Source organism: Myiozetetes cayanensis, unplaced genomic scaffold (genome assembly GCF_022539395.1).
Source record: "Myiozetetes cayanensis isolate MyiCay16 unplaced genomic scaffold, myiCay2020 scf5-8, whole genome shotgun sequence".
NCBI lineage: Eukaryota > Metazoa > Chordata > Aves > Passeriformes > Tyrannidae > Myiozetetes > Myiozetetes cayanensis.
In genome coordinates, this window is record NW_026087742.1 from 96,239,765 (window position 1) to 96,258,770 (window position 19,006).

Genomic DNA, 19,006 nt, shown 5'->3' on the forward strand with positions numbered 1-19,006 from the left:
GCTGCAAATATAAGAGATATATAAGAAAGTGCAAAATGTTCCTTAGGTGGATGTTTCTACTCTCAAGACAAAATGATGATTTCAGCTCTGCAAGACAAATGTCACCTTGCAGAAAGAACACTGAAATCTGCTCAAGAGTGCCTCTTTTGAGTCAACTGCAGTATCATTGTTTTCTCAAAGCAATCAGGATGACAAAGAAAGATTCTGATGACAGCAGAAAGCAAAGTTGTGGCTGCAGTCAGTTTAACTCCTTCTATGATGTGCTCTTAAAGTCAGAACAACACATAATCATATGGTGTGAAGCCAGTGTCATGCAGCTTCTACACACAAGAACATATGTCCAGAAATCCAGAACTCAGATTACTGAAATACTTTCAAATTTGTAAATTTTTGATTTTACTTATGAATTTTTAAGAAGTATTTCACAGCCATAGTGGCACACAATCACTATAATAAAGGTCATCTGAACAAATTTCTCAATTCCTTTTATATATTATCATGATTCCTGCTGGGGGATGGGGGGAAATCAGTTTCCTTATCCATCCACCTCTATCTGTCTTTTGCCTTGGTGATCTAGTGGCTAAGCCACCACAGAACAAAAATAAACAGAGAGTGAAGGTAGAATGATAATGGATCAGATGAAAATGTTTTACTTTATGGCAAAAAGGTTGATAACCTAGGAAAACAGGTTATGATCTCCCATGTTAATTTTAGCAAAGCAGATACATCATAAAAACGTAGCAGTGGAACTAATTATAAATGCATTTGCCTCATGTATGGAGTTACATGTGAGTTTTCAGAGTTACTGCAGTTTCATACTTCAGATTTACTGAAGTTACATATTTTACTCATGAACAGAAATACCAAAATGGCTGTATGCAGCTCATACAGACAGGGGCTTCCTATGGCCCTAAGCATGCAAACAAAATTACTTTACCCCCTTTCTAGAAGGTCTTTTTCCTTTTGATTAGCATTTTGCACATTTGACCTCTAGCCTAAAGCTTGCTGCAGAAAGACCCAATCACACTCTTCTTGAATTATGAAACAAACATGGTAAAGTTTTCCTTCTTTAGATTCTGTTATAGCTCATTCATCTTATCATTGTTTTCACTCGGCAAAGATATGTTAAGCTTTTTCCAAGCCCCCAAGGCAGCACAACAGTATTACAATAACATTTGCTGAAAGTTCTCAGTAAGACCTCCTACACTGCAATTCCTAGCTGGCTGGCACATCCATGTGTCAGTTCTTTCAAGTCGTGTGTCTCGGTAGGTTTTACACACATATTCATTCATAACTTGAGCTTGCTGGGGTTAGGGGTTCAGGGTTTTTTTAATCACAGAGTGACACACTGTTGAAATTAATCACAGGTTGTTTTCCCTAATGTCTTCTATGAGAAAGTTGAGTATGTTGGAAATACTGCTGTGATTTAGGATAAAATATTAATGTCAATAGCAGCTGCTTTGTCTTACAGTGTTATGTAGAGTTAAATAGTAAGGCAAATAGTTCTATTAGAAGCTTATCCTGGCAAATTACTACACTATTTTTTATATTGTCATACCTCATGTAGATGAACTTTGACTATGATTTTATTTGTCTTTCAAATGCAGGTCTTATTTCCATAGAAGGATTACTTTTTTTAACAATAAGCAACTATTTATGCCTAAAAGCTTCTTACAGTGCCCTTGACCATCCTTATCACCTTTATAGAACTTCATAGCAGTAAATCAAACCCAGGCTGTTCTGAATGCATTCAGATCAAGCACAGTTACAATTCATGGCAAATCATTGTACTATTGTGTGAACTTAACTAACAGTTTTGAATGTATCAAACCTGAACTCTGTCCTTCAGCTGCAGAAACCAAACAGCATAGAGCTTCAAACAGAAATCATCTGGTGGTGTTTGTGCTCATTTTTTCGATCCAGGTGACTTTTCAGGGGCTGCTGAAAGCTGTCCAATGTTGCAAGAGTTCTAAAAGGAGTGTTTGAGAAAAAACTTAAAACTGTTGCATCTTTAGAACTGTGTTCTTATCAGTAGCTTCCCCAAGATACTGTTGATTTAAATGGAAAATAGATTGTGCTCCAAGTGAATTAGGGAATAATTTGTTGCCTGGAAGTGAGACTAGGAATAATGGTCAGGCAATAAATATCACAACTGATGAATATTCAAAAATTGGCAGGGATCAAGATAAGGAGAGAAGAGTAAGAGCTAGTACACAGACAAGAAGATGCAAAATGAGCTACTAAAACCAGAGACATGATTAATTGATCAGTCATCACATTTATTGAGTAATGCAATAGAAGAGAAACTGGGGGACATCCAAAAACTTTCCCTAAAATATCTAATCTGCATGTATACTCCTGATGGAATCATTTGCCCTAGGAAAGTGGAAAAGCTTTTTTGGGAAACAGTTGTCCTGTTTTATTCTGTGGGTTTTTTAAAGAAGTTAATAAACTGTCACTGCAGTGACATTTGCTGTTTCGTGGACAAATACTGTCCTGAAGAAGGATGAGCTATTGTGATCTTTCTTTTGTATACTGACACAGACTAAGTTTCCTGCAAACATTTCTAATATGTGACTTCTAGAGAGACAGTCCTTCAACATGTACCTGACTACCTCCTTCTGGACTACTATTGGTAAGAGATATTATGTTACTGAAGGCCTGAATCAGGAGAGTTATGAGTGACCCATGCACGGGTCTGAATTGTCCAGCAGCGAAAGGCAGAAACACTGGTCTGTCTGCTTTGGCATAATTAGCTGGTATGATAAATGAAGAGACTTTGACACTGACCTCCCAGGCAAGTCAGTACCTGGGCACTAACAAAAATGGGAGAAAGATGTGGAACTGCAGGTGGAAAGAACCGCACACAAAAATTTGAAGAATATGCCATATTATGCCAGGTTAAATTTTGTCTCAGTGTGAGAATATGTCCATATTGACACCCCCCGTGTGCATCAACTTTTTCCCTGACCTTAACTTCCAACGTAGTACACAGATTAGTGGGAATATAGGTGACCAGACATCTGAGACACAAGCCTTTCCTGTGGACTGTGCCACTGAAAAATAGAGAGAAGAGAGCCTGGGAATTTTGTATGTAGTCAGAACTGAGGGAAATGCCTGATGAAGGTCTGTTGCCCTGACTCTGCTCAATCATGGGTAGCTCCATTCACTGGCCAGAAACACCTCCCTTGCCGCTGCCTGATAATTTGCAGGATATTTTGACAAAGAATGGACAATCCGTCTGATCAAAGGCAGTTTCTGGGAAGGTGACTGTAGTTTGTTATGTGTCATGGCCTTGATCAGAAAATAAAAGATGTGACTAGATTTTCATCAGCATCTGACAGGTATTACTCTTTGTTACCTTTGCTCAGAGACACCATTATTTCATGGTGTCAGAGAAAAAAGTGAAAACAGCAGGCATACATCCAAGGTGGGTTTTTTTTGCATAAAGAACTGATGACACATATGATGAAGAATTGAGGTAAAGGGTGAGGGGAGAGCTTTATTGGTATAGCATAAGCTCATCCTACAGGCCTGAGGCTGCCCAGAGAAGTTAAAAAAAAAAAAAAAAAAAAACACACCTAAAAAAAATGAAGTAGTTATTTAAGAATACTGTCAGAATGAAGGGGGAGCTTGTTGACTGACTGTCCTGAGCATTTTCCATAATAACTTAGAAGGTGAAGTTCATGCAAACCTAGCTCTGCACTGATGTACTTATATACACTTTGGTGTTATTTGCAGCACTGAGGGAGAACAGTCATTCATCTTAAGAAATTTATAAAGAAGCAGTTGTGCCCTGAGAAAAAAACTGAAAAGTATCAATCACATTCTCATAACACTCAAGGACAAGATTCACCTGACAATGTGTAAGAAGTAACCTGTGCTGTATAAAGTAACTATAATTAAAATATTTTCCTCATTGAACATTTCTCTTTTTTTAGTTATTTTTTTCTTTTGCATTGATTTACCAGGAAAAAAGACTTATTTTATTTTATTATTTTATTTATTTTAACATCAAATCTTATCCATTGGGAAATCTCTTATCCTGTTTAGAAGTGCAGATTACAGAAAGCCACCTACAGAAGGTGTGATTATTACAATACAATAACACAGGGAATATATTTTATTGTTGCATTGTACAACTGCATTTTCTTTTAAAACAAGAAGAAACAGCATGGTAGTAATGTAATGTACTAAAACTCATGAATGATGCTTCTATACATTAAGAAATTAGAAAAACAGAAAGCTTCCTGATGCTTGAAATGCTGCATAGTCCAATTCAAATTAAAATATTTGAGACATAAAAAAAAACCTTTAAAACATTCAGATTCATACTGCAAGTGATGAAAGATTTATACTTAGGCTTCTATAGATGTGTCCTAATATGAGACTCAAATAATTGAGCAATCTGAGCAAAACACACAAGATGGACAACATGAAAAGATATTCCCTAAGACAGACTTTATATGATCCACAGTAAAACATAAAATTAACATAAGCATCATCATCATCGTAATAAGTAGAGACTAGAAAGCTCTGAAGAAATTATGCTTGCAAATTTGCCCCACATGTCTAATTTTGAAACTGGGAACACAATTTTTCTGCTTTAACTTTTAATGGGATGAGTTATTAACTTGGTTTTTAATGGAAGGAATGCAGAAGTGCTGCGTGTGTGTTAGCTGTCTCTACTTAGCAGCAGAACACTCCATTTTGTCTCTGTCTTGTCCTGTTTATCTGTTTTGTTTTCAGATTATAAATCTAAAAAACTGATTTTCTGTTCTGCTCATATTCCATATCAGGTTTTATATGTAATAGAGGATTTGGGGAAACAGGTGACTGTAATTGCTTTGATAAAAGAGTTTCCACAGAAAACTTGGCTTATCAAAACTGCAACTTGGTACATTTTCCACTCATTACTCAGTGGAGAGAGATATTCACCAGATGAAAAGTAGAAGAGTTTCTAAAACTACATGGCCATTTCTATCACTCATGGCCATTGGAATTACTCAAATCTATAAAACATGGTGGCTTTTTCTAGCAAGAACAAAACAGTTTTACCCTGTAAACCTGCAGTTGTCTTTTAAAACTGAAGATTCTCTAATATGTGTGGTCCATTTTATAGGATTTCCTTCATCTAGAAGAATCTATCTTTGCTCTTTCCATTTGGGAGGTTACAAAGCCAACATACAGGTGGCCAGGAAACAGTGGACTAACCTTTTCTAATTATGAACTAGCTGGGTCATTGGGAATGCCTGCTGGCATACATTATACTGTGTGATGAAACTGCTGGATGGCAATACAACACTGGCCACAGTTAATTTTAAAACACAAGTGGATTTGCACAAGTCCCTAAGCATACGACAAAAACTTGCACTTTTTACCAGAACTCTTTGCTGTTGGATCATGAATCATTCAGGTATCTCTGGTCTAATACTGATCATTTGGAGTTCCTGCATATTCTCAACAGGAACAACAGAGTAGCATTTTGTAGTTCTTCCAGCAACTACCATGTGTTTTCAATAAGAACAGCAGTCTGCAGGTGCAGTTATCTTTTGCAGTACATAAATTTTAAGGAGACTAAATTCTTTCTCTCCCATAACAAACACCTCTGAGACTTGCCATGCAGTTGAGACCTTGCCATTGAGGTGTAACCTCTGACCCGCAGTGCAACATGCTGCAGAAGAAAGCAAACTCCTTCATCTGTACAGAACACCTGCCCTAAACATCTGCAAGCAGCCAAGTCAGCAATTTAATGAACTGGCCTTTTCAGAGCCCTGAGATTACAATAGCTCTGCAAGGATTCTTAAGGAAGCCAAAACTAAAAGCACTTGGCATGGTATGATTTACACCAAAATGTTGAACTTTTACAGACTTAATATGACAAAGCCTCATACTTCGGTTTGATGTAGCCTATTAAAAACACCAGTCCACTTGCCTGCTGCATGTTAATGCTTTATGTGCTTAGTGTTTTTATTCTCCCTTTTACTTATAAACTTGCACCCATTTGGAATACCCAGTGGAGGAAAAGCCCACCACAAAATTTTGGAAGGAAAACCTCTGTTTTCCTATTTCTCCATTTCTGATAGTATAATTTATATCTGCTTATACACTGACTTGAGATTGCTGGATAAAATTGTTTCTTTTCTTAGAGTTTGCACAATCCAGGCTATTGTAAAGATATAATATGTAAGTCCCCATAAAATCTGAACTGGATTTAGACAAGATCTGTCTTGTCTATCGAGCTTGCTAGGAACTCCACTATGGGTCTTCAGGGTTTTTTGGCAGGAGAAGAGTGTTGGTTTGTTGGATAGGGGGATGGATTCTAACAGGAAAACAGTGTGCGATGCCACACATTTTGACATTTCAGAAGCATATTTGGCTTGCAAAAATTTTCTGCAGTGGGAGCACACAGAGCTCCTTTGACATGCTTGTGGATGACCTCTCCCTATCTACCAGGGACTGTGTGTGTACACAATAAAGTAAATGGCACTTGTTCTCACCACTCTTTACCACCTGCCTCTGCTTTGTGACAATCTAGTCAGACATGAGCTTAATAAGTATGGCAATCATATCATATTCTGAGCAGTACATCTCCTGTAGTTAATAGTTCTCACTTGCTAAGGAACTGAAGCCACACTGAAGTTAAGGAACAATACTGGTAAGGAAAAAAGACTACCTAGGATAAGATCCAACTTGCCTTTGCTATAAACACAGTATAACTCTTCTTCCACTGCAAAACTTGTAAAACAATTTTCTGCTGAGCCTTTGCCAAATATAAATCTTATCAGTTATCTAGAGCATCCTAATTGAGTCATTAGCTCTTCCTACTTATCTGATCATTGCTAGGCTTATCTTTCCTATTTAGGCACAACTTTTTCTTTGCTTCTTTCTAGTGCAAAAAGTGAACAAAATTGTCCATCCCTTTCTCTGTAATAAGACTGATAAATCTACAAGGTCCCTAGAATTTGAAATGTGTAGATTTTACCCTCTGTTAGCTTCAGTGTTTGGAAGCTGGGCTCCCAGATGTACTTATGTACTGCAGATTGCAATGTTGCAGAGCATAAGTTGCATGCCCAGCCTTATTTCCTAAGATAAATTATTTTCATAAATCTCTTGAAAAACTGGGATTTATCTCGTTGTCCTCTACAGTAATACCTGTAATGGTGGTAACCTGACCATTCCAGACAAGCCAATCTTCTGAAGATGCTGAAGTTCCATCTCTGTTAATTCCTAAATCTAATTCCAGTTAATCTAAGGCACAGGGATGGCATAGCACAGGCAGGACTCAAGAGACAGGTTCATTTTAACATATTGTAATGTCATGATATGACAACTATGTGTGCTTGCAGTTGCTCAACATACCCCCCTCAATATAATTTGAAAATTAAATAAGTTTGCATATTGAAAAACTCTTTCATGTCATGAAAGAAGAAAAATCCATTAAGGAAAATTTTGTTTAGTTACATAATCTTCTGCAAAAGGATCAAAAAGGGGGATGAGGGAATGGAGCATCTTCAACAGGATGAGAGGCTGAGAGAGCTGGAACTATTCAGCCTGGAGAAGAGAAGGTTCAGGGAGGATCTTATCCACAAGTGTAAACATACAATGGGGAAAATAAAGATGAGTGAGATGGACACTCCTCAGTAGTGTCCACTGACAGGACAAGGGCACAAACATGAATCTATGTCTGAACATCTGGTAACTTTTTTTCTGTGAGGGTGACTCAACACTGTATCAGGCTGGGTTTGTGGAGTCTCAGTCCTTGGAAATATTCAAAACTTGAGTGGACACAGCCCTGAGAAACCTGCTTGAGCAGGAAAGCTGGACTAGACAATCCCAAGAGAGTAGACAATCCAACCCCATCTATTCAGTGATTTTAATCCAGCCTTTTAACATTAAATCCGTGAACCATTTTCAGATTACATGGAAGAGATGACCAAGATGGCTGATGTCAATACTCTCTGATCTCAGTACTGAAAGCACTGACTAAGAAGTGCTAATAGCAATGTAATTTCTCTCTCTGTGTCAATAAATTCTCGGACTACATGAAGCACAGCAGTTCAGATGGAGTCAACCTCGGTGTTGGGTTGCCACTTAATCCACTCTGCTTCAGATTGGACTGTAGGGAAATGGGAAAACCAGAATCTATTTTTAGGTTAGTCAAGGACTCATATAGAAACAAGAAAAAGTTCTTAAAGGGGCTTTAATCTAACAATTTTAAAAATTGGGCAAAAGTAAGCTAGCTTCCAGGACTCATATGACCAGAGGCATAACAGCCTTTTGAGTAAGCATTGACATGATAGGGTATCAAAACTCTTCTTCCTCTCAAAGCATCCAGGAGAGGCAGAGGTTTATGTTCTTCTTGAACATAAACCAAGGTGGGATAACTATGTTGAATGTTCAAGATGGTTCTCGATGTACATGCAAGTTTCATATCAGCTAATTAATCCTCAATCATTAGCAAAGTAACCCTTCCTTCCTGACAACTGAAGTGATGCTTCCTTTTGACTTTATTTTAAAAACAGTATCTGTTTATAAAATCTCACCATATATTTAATTTTTTTTTTTTACTCCTTTAGAAAATTTACAGGCTAAGAGAGACATTTACTTATGGCAAAGGCTGTGTTTCATTAACAATTTTTGTCATGATAAAATGAAACAAAACCCTTTCCTAGGCTTAATTTCAACCATTTTAATTTTTGCAGCTTGCAAGTTCTTCAGTTCTTTTAAAATTATACCACATAAAGCAGAAAGAAATAGTCATTGCAAACTAAAATGATAGGATTTGATTTTACTGTAAAAAATACAAAAATGAAAGACTATATTGTGAAAAGTGTATGAAGTAATTAACACATTGAGCTGCTCTGAAAGCTGCTGGCACTGTTTAAAGATTAAGTCAGTCTTTGGCATTGTTGGTCATTATTATTTCAGGGTTGTACTTTTGAAGGTGGATTTTAATGAAGGGCTATTGGATTATTAGTTGGGAGAAAAAATTATTTTATTGTGAAGCAGGTTTATAATGAATGTCTATGTTGGCTGCAAGGCCAACAAAAGCAAAATAGCTGTGGTAATGCAATTGTTACATACACTTTATGCTGAACTTTTACCTGAACATAAGACTTTGAAAAACAGCTAGTTCCCTCGTGAATTGGGGAGAAAAAAGAACTTATTCCTTTGCAAAAAAAAAAAAAAAAAAAAAAAAAGCAGAACAAAACAATCCCAAAGCATATTCAAAATGTAGCTCTGAGAAATGTGACAATCTTCTGTGAAAGGGAGTTTCGAAAACATGTGTTGATTCCTAGAGATGTGTCTGAATCCATTTCCTCATTCATCCATATTGTGTTTTCTCTGTCAGATTTGAATGAACTGTTGACTTTCTCCTCATCAAAAATAGAATTTTTAATTTTATGTTAGCTTAGACAGATATGAAATATTTGTCAATCAGTGAGCCTCTTGAAGCACAAAGTCTGAGTTACCAGGTACAGACCTCATCAGGGCAATAACCATTAATATTTGTGAAGAAGTTCGTGAGAACATCAGAAGCAAATCACGCTCAGAACAGCAACTTTTTCCTTCTGTTTTCTGGGGTTTTTAGGTTAACATTTTAAGTAGCTGTCTATACACAAATACATATTGAAAAATAGATATTGAAACTGAATTAAATTTGGATGAACCAATTTCTGAATTTAGATGGGATGCACTAATACACAAGAGATACATTGCTGCATATTCTCTGCATGTCTAGGGAATACTAGGGAACCCCTACCTTAAGGATAATAAGAAATTCTAGAACATCAGAAACTAGGGAATAAACATTTAATAAGGATATTTGTCATTGCCTCATTCTACCTGGTCATATTAAAGCAAAAATTTAGCTTTTAGAGTATTCATATTTTCTTCTACAGGAAATCATACAGCTTCCTATCAACAGAAATGATGACACAATCTAGATTTTAAAAAACTGTTTCTATATACACATAGTCAAATGCTGATCAACATTTGCTGCTCAAAGAAATCTCTCCTTTGGTTTACTCTTCAGATTCCAATAGAGACCATTGTACTAATCTGAAATAATGACAGATCTGAATCTCACCTGATCAGATATTACAAGTGCAATGAAAACCAGTTTCCTTTGGGAGAGGAAACATTTTGTTTCCTCTTTGTTTCCAAGAGAAAAATTCTTGAGTTATCATACAGAGAAATTGTTTTCAGAAAACAAAATTAAAGATTAAAACAAAGGCTATGCTTTTTTTCTATGTGACATATTGCCCTAGGCAATTTGTGAACCTTAATAATTTTGTAATATTTCTATCACTTTTTTTCTTATTCCTTTTATAAATTTGTGGGGAGTAAAGCAATTTGGAGTAATCAGATGCCTTCTGTTATCTTATTTATGCTACCAGCACAAAAAAAATAACATTCATTAGAGAACTTTAATTTTTATTAGGATGAATTTAGGCATGAGATTTAACATTTTACCAAAAAAAATCCTGTAGATCCTCTTTTAGAATGGGGTAACAATTTCATCTCTGAACATTAGGTGAACAGTTTTTTAAGATGCAAATATATGTAAAGAAACACTCTGTACAGATTTAAGCCATAAACAAAATTATTCTGTTCATGATTTTGAATTAAATTCTTATTAATATGGTAATGTCTTATTAGGTAGAAATGCAGTGCTTAGAATCAAAGTAAAGATTAAATAAAAGTAAATTACTCTGTCACAGCCTCAATCTTTTGTAGATACTTTCCAGGTGACTAGTATGCCTGTATGTTAAACAAAGCAAATTTGGACCATTTGGAACTACTTGGAAATCCTTTCATCATTTGCTTAAAAGAAATGTGTCCCAAATAGTTCTGCACATCATTCTCTGGAAACCATTTAACTAATTTATAGAAACAAGACCACTGTTGAGAGTGTGGCCTGCATCTACCAGACATAATGATGCTGCCTTATGTTTTGTTCATTCTGGAAACAATCAGTAACACACGTGCCAGGAATAATATTTACTACATGTTCAAAAAGTACCCAAACACCAGAGACACATGCATCTCATTGACTAAGCAGATTCTGTAAGCCTACACCAACAAGAATCATATTCTGATATACATAAGATATTTTACTTCAGCAGCTGACAGTTTCAGATCATTTTTATGTCTAATGCATCATAGTTCAAAAATACCATGGAGACAAAACATGTGAGGAAAAAAAAAAGCTGTAGAAAAAGAAAAAAAAAAAAAAAGAGAGAGAAAACGGAAAACAAACAAATACTTTTCTGTGACAAATTTCCAGAGCAGCTGGAGATATTAAGCAGATATCAGTAACAAAATATCCCATTTCTACAAATGGAATATGCAGCCCAATAATATCTGCTAGAAATTAAAACCAGGATGTTTCAGAAGCACAATCTACTTTCCTGAGACCACTCATGGGATTAAGTATTGTACAGTTTTGGAAAACTCAACAGAATCAATTCCACAACAATTCTTTCCATAAATATTACTGTCAGGAACTTGCTTCCCAAGATCTCTAATAATCATATTAGAAAACCAGCCACCTTTTCTACCTTCTTCTAAAGCTTTTTCATCCATTTAACAGAGGGAACTGGGGAACATTGCTGTATACAAAAGTAAAAGAATACTGAAGGCTTCATCGGTTGTATCTGATTAGATTTTGTTAGTGCCTTGTCAATAGCTATATTCCTGTGGACTACAAAATGTCTTTTGCTCTTTAATTTATTCTGCCTGCAAAGAGTCTCAGCTCTTGTCAGAACTGGAGGATACTTTGCCTTTGTGAGTGATGGACAGCCATAACACACTAACATTATCGACAGCAGTGTCTTACTCTTCTGTCTAGTTCACGAAGTATTTATGAGGACACATCCTCCAGTGACATGATTGGCAGCACAGTCTTCCCTTTAGCCTTTTGATGTGAGAAAATATGTCCCTTTAGTTATGTGATTTACTTTAATATACATTCAGAATAACTACACACGGGCCAATAGGTTGAAGCAGATGTAAATCAGAATGTCTAAGGCTGACTTAGTAGGTGAATTAACCAGTAAAATGTAGTTTTACACCGAGGCAATAGACAGAAACCACAACTGACCCACTACAGACAGGGACAAGAAGTTACTGTCTAAGGGGCCCACGGGTTGCCTTAGCATAAAATCAATGAGGGTTCAGATTTGATCTCACTGGATGAAAGGATTAGTGCATCTGAGAAATGTCAGAGAAAACAAGATTACAGTGCATGTGATGCATAAAAAACTGAGGGTTAAGTATGCACAGGGTCTCTGCCAGGTCAGTTTGCTGGATCTGCTCCTTTTCTCTGAAGGCAGAGTAACCTACTGGCAAATCTTCACTGAAATCTTCACTGCATTATGGTTCATCTTAAAGGTGTTATAAATTTGGTATTGACAGTTGCAACTTTAAAATGTAATTCATGTGGAATTATGGTAGATGTAGGTAAGCTAACAGAGGACTGGATGGCTGTGATGAAATATACAGCTCCTTGTGGGCTAGGAGTGATTGATCCATTGGAGTGATCCTAAATGGCTGCTTGTGTGACTGGAGGATGCCACCATTCTGCTGGGGCTCTCCCCATCCTTCCCAGGGCCCAGGACCCCATGTCAGAGCACAGGGAGGCTGGTTCACAACCACACTGCTGAGAGTGCATCACAGTACTTGTTCTCCTTTCTTCCTGCATCGTCATTAGTACTATGTGGGTTTTGCCCTAAACTTTCTGGAATAACAAGAGGATTGTTCTGTATCCCATTTGAGTGGTTTTACTATAAAAGCAGACTGAGGGATAAGTGACACTGAGCTGCCATGTAAAGGAGTGCTAGGGTGAACATGCAGGGGCACCTAAATGGTGTGGTTTAACAGAACACCCTGGCTCTGGAGAGTAGTGCCAAGAGAAACTTATCCAAACTCTGGGCTTTGTCCTGGATACTTGCTAGCTGGAGTGGTTCTATCTGGATTAAGAAATAAACCAACAATTAAGCAATGTGGCTGGTCAGGCACTTGGTACTGAAGCTTTCTACCCAGATCGCTTTTGTACAGACTCGTGGAGGCAGCACATATGGTCTAATTACACAAAGCAACTGGGCATAACCTGCCTGAGAACTTATGATGTTTTTCTGAACTCCACTTTACCTATCACTGGATGACAAAATGACTGAGGTTGGAAGGTCATCTACTCCAAGCCACCTGCTCAAGTAGGGCCACCTAGAGCTGTTCACCCAGACTGTGCTCAGATGGTTTTTAAATATCTCCAAGGAATGGAGATTCCACAGACTACCTGGGCAACCTGAACCAGTGTTTGGTCACTCTCACAGTGAAAAAGTGTTTTCTGATGTTCAAAGGGAACCTCCTGTGTATCAGTTTGTTCCCATTGTCTTTGGTCCTGTCCCTGGCCACCACCACTCACTGAAATGAGCCTGGCTCTGTCTTCTTTACACCCTTCAGGTATTTGAGTGGATTTGTACCAACTATGGCTTTGGGCTTAGGAAAGGAGAAGTATAAGGTTCAAGACAAAACTTCTGATTTCTTGTTGTAAATCCAGAAGTAACTTAAACCATGGTATTTCCTGGTTTTCAGGTACTCATCTTTTCAACTGAAATGTAGTTAAGTTTGGGATAGGTGATAGAATACATATTTCTCTCTAGTAATAGCAAAGAACAAAATTCAAACAGTATCCCAAGTTTTGGACCCATCTAACAACTAGGTCACTATTTTTGACTAATTTCATCTTTACATTAAAGAGGACTTTTACTTTAATATATGTTAATATATGTTACCATTTGAAAATCTTATGTCAGCCAAATTAATTTCTCAAAAGCATTTGTGATAACATAAGCAACAATAAATTTGCTCTAGTTTCAGCTGGAAAATGTGCTCTGGTATCACATTTAAGCTACAAACAAAATTAATACAGTCTTCACTCTGCAATTTGCTTATTTCCTGTATTAATTGAAAACAAAAATAAAATATAAAATATAAAAATCAATGGCACAAATATTTATTATTTATATTTAACTATTATTGTGCATATGTATACATACCCTTATGATATGCCCGTGTGCACGCATATATATACACAGGCTGTTTCTAATACAGTGAGGTTTTATTGATAAGTAAAACTTATCACAGATAATCTCTGACCTGGGTCACACTGACGAGGCAAAACTAACAGGTCATGAAGGTCAAGACCTCTTTCAATTAGCTCCACACCATGTGAATAGTATTAGGTAATTACTGTTTCAGATGTGTCAGAGTGGATTAATTTTGTGGTTTAGGATTTAGACATTGAAGTAGTGAAACTTACAGCACACTACTACTATTACCTGTAACGTGGTACATACTGATACCTGAAATGTTTTTATTGCATAAATTTCAGTTTTTACTGAATAAATTAGCATGATGGCCAAACTACTATCGTCCAGATGAACCTCCCTTCAAGAGTTATGGGTAAGCACATTACCATTTCATTAAATGACTAGCTACAGGCCCTTATCCAAAGAGCACTGAAGTCAAAGAATGGTAACTGATGAGAAAAATATGTGTAGTCTTCAAAATTATTTACAGACAATAGATTTTAAAGAAATGCATATTATTGATGTACGAATTATAAATCTGTTCCATCTGGCACCATAACAAGTTTTTTATGGCTAATTTGTCTACCTTTCCAAACTCCATCAGCATCTTGATTTTACTTTAGAGGGTACATGTATATTCATAATTCCAACATTTATAAACAACTACAGTTGCTAATAGACAACAACAAGGTTGCTGTTGTTATCGTGACTTTAATATTAAGGTATAAAATCTTAAAGTTACTTAATTGCTGCTACAGAATTCAACGTTCTGTCTGTTTGTAGGCAGAGATTGCTATCCTGATTTTGGCTGGGATAGAGCTCATTTTCTTCCTAGTATCTGGTGCGGTGCTAAGTTTTGTATTCAGTATAAGAATAACATTAATATCACACTCATATTTTCCTTGTTGTGCTTACCCTAAGTCAAGGACTTTTCAGTGTCTGATGCTCTGCCAGTGAGAAGGTGCACAAGGAGCTGAGAAGCAGCATAGCCATGAGAGCTGACCTGAACTGTCCAAAGGAATATTCCCTTCTATAGAACAACATGCCCAGTATATAAACGTGGTGGAGTAGGCTGGAAGCCACCAACTGTTATTTGGGGATGGCTGAGCATTGGTCAGTGGGTGGTAAGCAATTGTATTGTGCATCACTTTTCTGCCTTGGGGTTTATCTCCTTCTCTCCCTCTGCTTTTTATTAAAATGATTCTAGGTATTATTATTAATAATAATAATATTAATTTTTTACTTGTTTGAATTATTAACCTATTCTTATGGCAAAACATAAGTTCTGTTTTCTTCCCCAGTTCTCCTCATCATCCCACTGATGGTGGGGATGGGAAAGTGTGCGAGTAGCTGCCAGTTTGGGTTAAGCCACAACATTGCTATAAGCAGACTGCTTTTGTATGATGGGTTTCTCCCTGTTATGACCCCTGAATATTATTCTCCAGTCTCTGCAGCTGACACTGCCCCTGCTCAGGATCAAGGCAATTTGGAGATCATCTCTGCCAGTGAGGAGGTTCCTGGTCCAGGACCTGTCTGCTGGAAGCAAGATCAGCTGTGGTGTGAGACACCAGTTAGAAATACATTTCTTTCTTTCACAGAAAGCCCTGCTTACAAGGATTGCAAAAATACTCTGTTGGTGGCTGTGTGCTTTGATAACAGAAAATGACTTATGGTCTAAGGCCTGGAAAATGAAAGGTGGGAAGAGAGAGTTCAGAGTAGCTCAATAGATGGTACCTCTTGCAAGAGAAGAGGAGCAGTTGTGTGCAGGTGCCTGGAAGAAATCTGAAATTCAAAACTCTGTTCTGTCCCTCTGAGCAATTTAGGGCATTGGCCACAGTAAGGGCTAACATGGTAAGCTACTGCTTCTTTGAAAAAGCGAATCTAGTTTTTCATCAGTTTTACTCAAGTGACTGACGTTACATCCATGACATTAGCATCTTTAATAGCTGTGTCCACAAGAAAGAGTATGGTAATGTTCATAAGAGGAAAATATTGTACTTCAGCTTCAGCAGGTTTTATGCTTTGAATGTTTATAATACGATAAATTATATTTAAAGACTCAGTTTTTCAGAGCACAACAAAAAGTTTTTGCTTGGCTTCGTGCTCATTCAGTTTCTCATCTATATGCAAACACCCAGCACAGAAACAAAACTAAAGCAGAAGCATGAAAAAGCCTCACAAAACACCTCCATATCCATCCCATTCTGATTTTACTGCTTTTTTCTCCTGTACATCAGGAAATCACTCTCAATGGAAACACAGGAAATATATTTTGCCTAAAAAAAGGCACTCCTTCCAACATTTCTACACCTGAAAATACCAGCTAATGTAAACTAAAATCTTTTCATCAAAAGATTTGAATTTCTATGTATCTATTATAAAAAAGTTTATTAAAATCAGAATACTACTGCCAATAGGAAAAGCAATACAAAGGACAGACTTATAGCTGGGCCTCCACCATTGCAAGGAGGTATTTGAACAATAAAATTTTATGTCTATGGGCTGGATGTCTGTTTTTCTATGGTCAGGTTTATTCCCATGTAGAACAAAATATGGAAGTTCTCTGAACAATCCTTACCTTTTCTGGGTGGAGGATTTGATAGAGAGAAAGAGAGACATGTTTGCAGTATGAGCTGTGCTTTACTAGGTACACTGAAGTAAAAAATAAAACATGTGAAGAGAAACAAAGTGGCTTATAACACTCTTTGCCAATGTATTATTGCAAACACTGGTGCGGCAGGAATATTGATCTCTTTTGACCTTTTGACCTTGGTTAACTACATCTTTAAAAAATACTTTTTTCTCCATGAATGCTGGTAATTTTTTAACCTTGTGGTATGTTTTCAGCATAGCTCAATCAGGAGTAGGGAGAAAATAAATGATCTGAGCATAGCCTGTGGCATTATTAATTCTGAGCTTTATCATTGTAAAAGATGTTTACAAAGAACATTTTCTTCTCTTGTTTTTTTAATTTTGTATTATGAAAAAAATTATTAATATTATTCCTATCAATTTGAGAAAAGAATAAAAGATTGTTATTTCTCTTTGAAATTTTAACTATTTTCACACAAATTCTAATGCAAAGTATCTCATTAAATTATATGAGTACTCTGTCTATATTTTTTGTTAATTACTTAAAATCAAAATAATATGTCATTATGAGTTGTAGACCTTTGGAAACACAATCTCGTCTTTCACTTGATTCTCAGCTTCTTGTTTAGGTGTTGGCTTTCATGACAGAAAGCACAAACATGGAGACAAAATGAAAGGCTAAAACCTAATTAATTATAATTATTACAAAGTTTTCTACTTTGTACATAGTGTGTACACTTACATTTTAACTGAGATAGAATCAGCACTTCCATGTACTTTTAAACATCATAATTATTTTAGGAAGCAAATTACCATTTCAAAGCTTTTCCTTTTCTTGTTTCTTCTGGGAGGGTGTCACAAGGAAATATTTCTCCCTGCCCAGTTCTTTATACAAACACTGACTTTATCGACATTCAATCACAGGGGTCTTTGCCCCTTTTTCAAAGCCAGAGAAACAGGATTGCACTGCTTCAGTTGTACTGACTCTCATAAAAATTCTTTTTTATAATACCACAGTGCAATATTCCATTCACCTTGGTGTTAATTTTTGCCTGTCTCAGAGATGGAATATCATGAAACACAGTGTTAGTAGGAACATCTCCATTCCAGTCCCATTGATTGAATGAGAGCAGACTCACTGAACCATAATGGGTAGTAAGACTTTCACCTACAACATGACTTAAAAAGGTACTAAGAATATGAGCCCACCAATACTGTGTTCAAAGACCAACACAAACATCAGCTGCACTTGTGATGTCAGTAACTACATATTTTCTGCCTTCATTACAGTGCCGATAACATCAGAGCTATCAGGGTCTGTGGAGAGCAATATAGTTAGTAGCTAAAGATTTCTCATCTGTAGCAAATGATGTGCACAGGCCTGATAAAGTTCATCGTTTAAACAACATGAAATAAAAATCCATCATGTATTTTAGTGTGAAACACACGAAGACTCAGATGTTTTTGAGATTTTATGTCAATCCAATAGCATTTGTGAGATAAACAGCTATATAAGTGAGAAAAGATTGGAAAAAAGAATGATACACCTACCTTTGCAGGTTTTCCAGGAATTAAAAAAAAAAAAAAAAAGAAAAGAAAAAATTTCTTTCAGATGTAAACAAGATAGAGGATACTGTTTACTGTGGTACTATAACTGATGGACCAAAACATTCTTCTAATAAAAAATAAGACTGAGCCAATTTTTGAAAAGTATTCAGCTCTTCTCTAGACCAAACTGTTTGCTGTATCATTAATTAATACTAATTAAATTACTCGGTATCTCCTTAATCTTAGTTGCCTTTTCAACCAAGGAAAAAGGAAAAAAAAATTCTTTTCCATTAACTATAATGTAATATGATTTGGCTAATGTTAATGAATTGCACTATAATGTGATCAATCCATTTCTTCCAGAAATATTCCAAAGCACTGCATGTCCAGTCCTTGGATTAATAAATAAATATGCAGGAAAAAGAAGAAGGCAGAAAGGTAGGCACTTGGGAAACTAAATTAATCAAAGTGGTTTCTTTTAAAGTTAACTTAATTTTTCTATAGCAGACCAAAAAAACCTTAACACCCACTCTCCAGGTGTGCATATTTAATGCTGTTTAGCTTTTTTATTGAAATACCAACAACCAAGACATGCAACCTTAGTAATAACAAAGTAAAGTTCAGCAATTGCTTGCGCTGATTAATGCTAATTTATTAGTATGTTGCTCTTTGAATCCAGAGGTCACGCCTTGCAGCAAAGTTCTGGTGGATTTCTTCACTTTTTTTTTTTAAATACTGTAGTGCAGAAATACTGAGTCTTTCTTAAA